We start from the raw sequence: 6,000 nt of genomic DNA, 5'->3' as shown, positions 1-6,000 counted from the left end.
CTGGAGGACTTCAAGAGGTGTATCAGTAAAGATGTAAGCCTATATCTTGATGAGAAAAGAATAGATAATTTGTCTGATGCTGCAGTTTTAGCTGATGAATATGTTCTTACTCACAAGAGATATTCTAGAGAAAAAAGGAAAGCTGAGAGTAAGTACGTTGCCTCTACTCAGAGTACAGGTAACAGGAAAGAGAATAAAGATGATGTTTCTCAGGAAGTAAATACCAGCTTCACCTCTAGATTTCAGAAAAGTAAATGTACTTATTGTAGTAAGCTTGGTCATACTACGGAGAAATGTTTCAGGAGACAGCGTGATGTGAACAAAAAGGAGTCTTTAAATATTCAGTCAATTGGTCTAGTGTCCACCCTTCAGAGTTCCCAGAATTCTTTAACTGAGTTAACTGAACCTACTTTGAGGGGTAACTTAAATTCTCATGATGGAGCTCCTCTTTTGAGCAGTAACGTAGGTGACACTCTCAAGAGTTCATGTGCTAATTTCCTGTCTGATGGTTTTGTCAGTCCTCTGGACAGTAATGACAGGAAATCAGTTCAGATATATCGTGATAGATGCTTGCCAATCCCTTATGCTGACCAGTGTTCTAGGCTCTAATGTTAATTCCTCTGATGAAACTGTAATCTTACAAGGTGTAGGGAATAATTACTTCTCTGTCCCTCTGTGCAGAGTGAATTTAGAGTCTGGTTTTGTTAATGGTTCCGTTATGGTTGGGTTAGTTGAGACACTCCCAATGTCAGGTGTAACTTTCTTACTTGGAAATGATATTGGTGGAAGTCAAGTGTGTCCAGCTCCTCAGTTGTCTAGTGAGCCATTGGCTGCGACCCAGGATTGTGATGTAACTGATGTGTTCCCTGCATGTGCTGTCACTAGGGCTAAGTCTAAAGTTACTGGTGATTTAGAGGATAATGATGATGATGATGTTGTCCTAGCTGACACTTTTCTTGCAAATTTGGACCACTCACCAGGTGAGGCAGTACCCCGTAGTGTTGATAATTTGTCTCGTCAAGAGTTGGTTGAGTTGCAGGTTGCTGACCCTGAGTTGAAAGGTCTAGCTAACTCTGCTTGCAGTGAGGAAGAGTCAGCCGGTGCTTCTACTTGTTATTATATAAAGTCAGGAGTACTTATGAGGAAGTGGAGACCCCCAACAGCATCAGCCGACTGTGAATGGGAGGTTGTACATCAAGTTGTCATCCCTCGTGTTTGTAGGCAGGATATCATTAGAGTGGCTCATGATTCCAGTTTGGCAGGACACCTTGGAGTGAGGAAGACTGTGGCTCGCATTTTGAAACACTTCTACTGGCCAGGTATCTTCAGGGATGTTTCCTGGTATTGTAAGTCTTGTCACACCTGTCAAGTTGTGGGGAAGTGTAATCAGACAGAAAAGGTTGCACCTCTAGTTCCCATTCCTCCTTTTGAGGCGCCATTCACCCGTGTGTTGGTGGATATTGTGGGCCCTCTTCCTAAGACTTCCTTCAGGATTTTCTTATGTGTTGACCCTGATTGATATGGCTACTCGTTATCCTGAAGCCATTCCACTTAGAAATATCTCAGCAAAGAACGTGGTTAAGGAAATGCTAGGGTTCTTCACAAAGTTTGGTCTGCCCAAGGAGGTACAGTCAGACCGGGGAAGTAATTTCATGTCAAACGTTTTCAAGCAGTCTCTGAAAGAGTTGGGCATCACCCAGATCACGTCTTCAGCTTACCATCCCCAGACTCAAGGAGCGTTGGAGAGATATCATCAAACACTCAAATCGATCCTCAAGAAATACTGTTTGGAACATCAGAAAGACTGGGATAAAGGTCTTCCATTCGTTGTGTTTGCTGCAAGAGACTCTCCAAATGAATCACTGGGCTTCTCACCTTTTGAACTACTGTTTGGCCATGAAGTAAGAGGACCCCTTAAGCTACTCAAGGAATGCTGCCTGTCGGAGGAAGATGACGTCAACCTGCTGGAGTATGTGATGAAGTTCAAAGAACGGCTGTCCACTGCTTTACAGCTGGCGAGAGAGAATTTAGGAGCTGCTCAGGAGAAGATGAAGACTTGGTATGATAAGAAGTCCAGGTTACGCCACTTTCAGCCAGGAGATCAGGTTTTGATTCTGCTACCAGTGCATGGGCAACCTCTTCAAGCCAAGTTTAGTGGTCCTTATTTCGTGGAGAAGAAACTCAGTGATGTCAACTATGTCATCGCCACGCCAGGTCGTAGAAAGAGCAAGCAACTATGTCACATCAACATGCTAAAGTTATATCACAGGCGGGACGAAAATAATCCAGTCTGCACTGTAGCTGTTCCACCCAAGTCTGCAAGTGAAGCTCTCCCATGTAGTATGAGCCTGAGTGATAGTTTGGGGAAGAATCCTGATATCATGAATGATCTCCAGACTAAGCTTTCTCATCTACCTCCCAAGGAAAGGCAGGAGTTTTCGGCATTACTGCAGGAGTACCCGCAAGTGTTCCGTGCCACTCCAGGAAGAACTACTGTGTTGATGCATGATGTCGATGTGGAGACGGAAAGCCAATTAAACTGCTTCCTTACCGTGTGAACTCAGTGAAAGTTCCTCTCATCCAGAAGGAGCTTGGCTACCTGTTGGACCACAAGATGATTGAGCCCTGTCAGAGCGAGTGGAGTTCTCCTGTCACTCTGGTCCCTAAGCCGGGTGGGTCACAGTGGCTTTGCATCGACTACAGACGTGTTAATCAGATAACCAAAACAGACACTTACCCTCTCCCTCGTGTGGAAGATTGCATAGACAAGATCGGAAAGGCTAGGTACATAAGTAAGTTTGATTTGTTAAAGGGATACTGGCAAGTACCTATGACTGAACGTGCTAGGGAGATCTCATGTTTTGTAACACTAGGAAAGAAAATGTTATTGCAGATTGCTTGTCTAGACTTTAGACAGATTGTTTTAGAGTAATAAGAAATTTTCTTTGTAAATTTCTTTTTCTTTGTGGGGAGGTGTTACATAGCCTATGATTTCATCATCCTTTGTGTAATTCTAACGTACAGTGTGCTGCCTGTTTGATCACGAGCGTGTTCTGCCTCAGTCCCCCCCTTCTACCGTTATAGTAGAGTAAGTCGTCCTTTCTGTTGTTCAGTGCGGGATTGTCAACTCTTTGTCCCCATGGCTTCATTTGCGCGTCCTTCTTACAAGTTGTATCAAGCTCTGCTGGCCCCTATATAATGAGCTCAGTCTCTGCATCATTGCCACTTAGATATGCTCCTCATTTTGTTCACATCTCTGTCCTCCCCTGTACAGTTATTGTTGTGAGTGCTCAGGAAGTCTCCAACCAACTAGCAACTGTGTAATTTGAGTATAACTGTTGTTGCATTTTTTCTTGTGCTGTGTAGCATAGGGGTAATTCTTAGGCCTAGTGAAGTTTTTTGTGATTTATGTAAAGGTTCTTTTTGTCAGTGATTTTTGATAATATTTTGTATCTGTAATGATTTATCTTGCATTAACTGAGCATTACCCAGTGTATTTTCATTTTATCAGGGCTGACTTAGATAAATTTACTCTTGCTAATTTCGTGTTAATAGAGGCTATTGCAGTTAACCATATATTTAACCTGTTTTTTCCCATTACATTATCCTTATGAGTCCTGAATGTTTTGTTGTTAGTTTGAGCATTAAACTTTAACTTGTAATTTTACCTAACTCTTTTGTTTTGAACCTGGAACTTTACGGGACAGTAGTGATTTTTTTAGTATTCTCACTTAAAGTGTACATTATCTTTCTCTGTTCCGTAACAATATACTGTATATATAGATATATATATATATATATATATATATATATATATATATAGATAGATAGATAGATAGATAGATAGATAGATAGATATAGATAGATAGAGAGAGAGAGAGAAATATAGATATAGATATATAGATAGATAGATAGATAGATATAGATATAGATATATAGGTATATATAAATATATAATATATATATATATATATATATATATATATATATATATTTATATATTTATATATATTTATATATATATAAATATGAGATATATATATAAATATATATAAATATGAGATATATATATTAATATATATAAATATATGAGATATATATATAAATATATATAAATATACTGAATATATATATATATATATATATATATATATATATATATATATATATATATATATATATATATATATATCTGTGTTAAAATGGTAGAGTGTGCGTTTCATACACAGGTGAACCAGGGTTCGTGTCCAGCCAGAATAGTAAAATTTGGGAGTGTTCACCTGGCCACATACTGCATTGGCGGACACAAGGGATGCTGTGGTTCAACCAGTGTTGCTTACTACAAAGTATGCTTGCACTCAGTCACCTTCCACGGGCTGATTACACTTGGTTCACAGACTACACACACATCCAAAGCTACTACAACACTACAATTACACTTACAAGCACTTCTCACCCTACATACAATCTCTACTAGACAGCCTAAGCCACTGGGTAGAGATACATTGGCTGTATCGTCCCCACTTCGGTCGGGATAGGCCGGTTCTGCAGTGGATATTCAAACGGCTGATGATGATGATGTTTGTATATATGTGTGTGTGTATATATATATATATATATATATATATATATATATATATATATATATATATATATATATATATATATATATATATTGCCAGACGCCTCAATCCCGTTTGGGGTGGCCACAAACAAATCGCCTTCAAGTCGCCCTGTCCCTCGCCATTTCACTGCCCTGCTCCCAACTCTCACCCCCCTCTCTCATATACCTATCCACCCCATCCCTCCATCTCATCCTCGGCCTACCCCTCCCTCTTCCCCCCTCCACCTCACTCACATACACTCTCTTCGTCAGTCTTTCACCCTCCATCCTCTCCACATGGCCAAATCACCTCAATGTGTTCCTCATAACGTTTCCTATCACATCCACATCCACACCACAATGCTCCTTTATATCCTCATTCGTCAGCCAGTCTCTCCATGTGACTCCTCAGGCTCCTCTTAAATAACTCATTTCCACTGCTCTCACTCTTGACTTGTGTCCTTCCAACAACGTCCAAGCTTCACTTCCGTATGTTAGAGTTGGTATAACAATACTCTCATGTAGTAACTTTTTCACTTCCATGCTCACGTCCCTGTTTCTTATCACTGCTTTCAAAGAACCAGGAACCTTTCTTCCCTGCTGTACCATTTCAAGCACTTCACCCTCCAAATCTCCATCCTTACTCATCACACTACCCAAGTACTTAAACGTACTCATATTTTCCAATTCCTCCCCATCCAACCTCGCTGTACATTCACAGACTTCACCTCTTTCAAAGACCATCACTTTACTCTTCCCTACATTCACCTTTAGATTCCGTTTCTTACACACTCTCCCAAACTTATCCACCAAGCCTTGCAGCTCCCCTTCGTCTTCACTCAACAACACAGTATCATCTGTAAACAACAGTACAGGGAGTTTTCAAACACTATCCTCTCTCACCAGGGCCACTCCAGCATCCACTACCCTACCTTCTACCTCTTTTATTTCCCCATCCACGTACAGATTGAACAACCATGGAGACATGACACATCCCTGTTTCAACCCAACATTCAAAGAGAAAAATTCACTTAGTTCACCATCCACTTGCACTGCAGCCTTCGCACCATCGTACATACTCTTCACAGCATTCAACAACTTCCCATCTACTCCATATATTCTTAACACGTTCCACAATCCTTGTCTATCCACCCTGTCATATGCTTTCTCCAAATCCATGAAAGCCGCATACAACTTCTTTCCCATCTCTAGAAACTTTTCCACTAAAGATCTAAGAATGAATATCTGATCTACACAACCTCTTCCCTTCCTAAAGCCTCCCTGTTCTTCTCCAACTAATTTCTCTGTTCTTTCTCTAACTCTGTCAATAAGTATCCTACCATACACTTTTCCTATTATACTAAGGAGACAAATGCCCCTATGATTACCACACACTT

This window comes from Coenobita brevimanus, chromosome 25, assembly GCF_032717465.1.
Source record: "Coenobita brevimanus isolate Jiangsu-jjx chromosome 25, ASM3271746v2, whole genome shotgun sequence".
Classification (NCBI taxonomy): domain Eukaryota; kingdom Metazoa; phylum Arthropoda; class Malacostraca; order Decapoda; family Coenobitidae; genus Coenobita; species Coenobita brevimanus.
The sequence above is the reverse complement of the archived record's forward strand: the minus strand, read 5'-3'. Positions refer to the sequence as shown.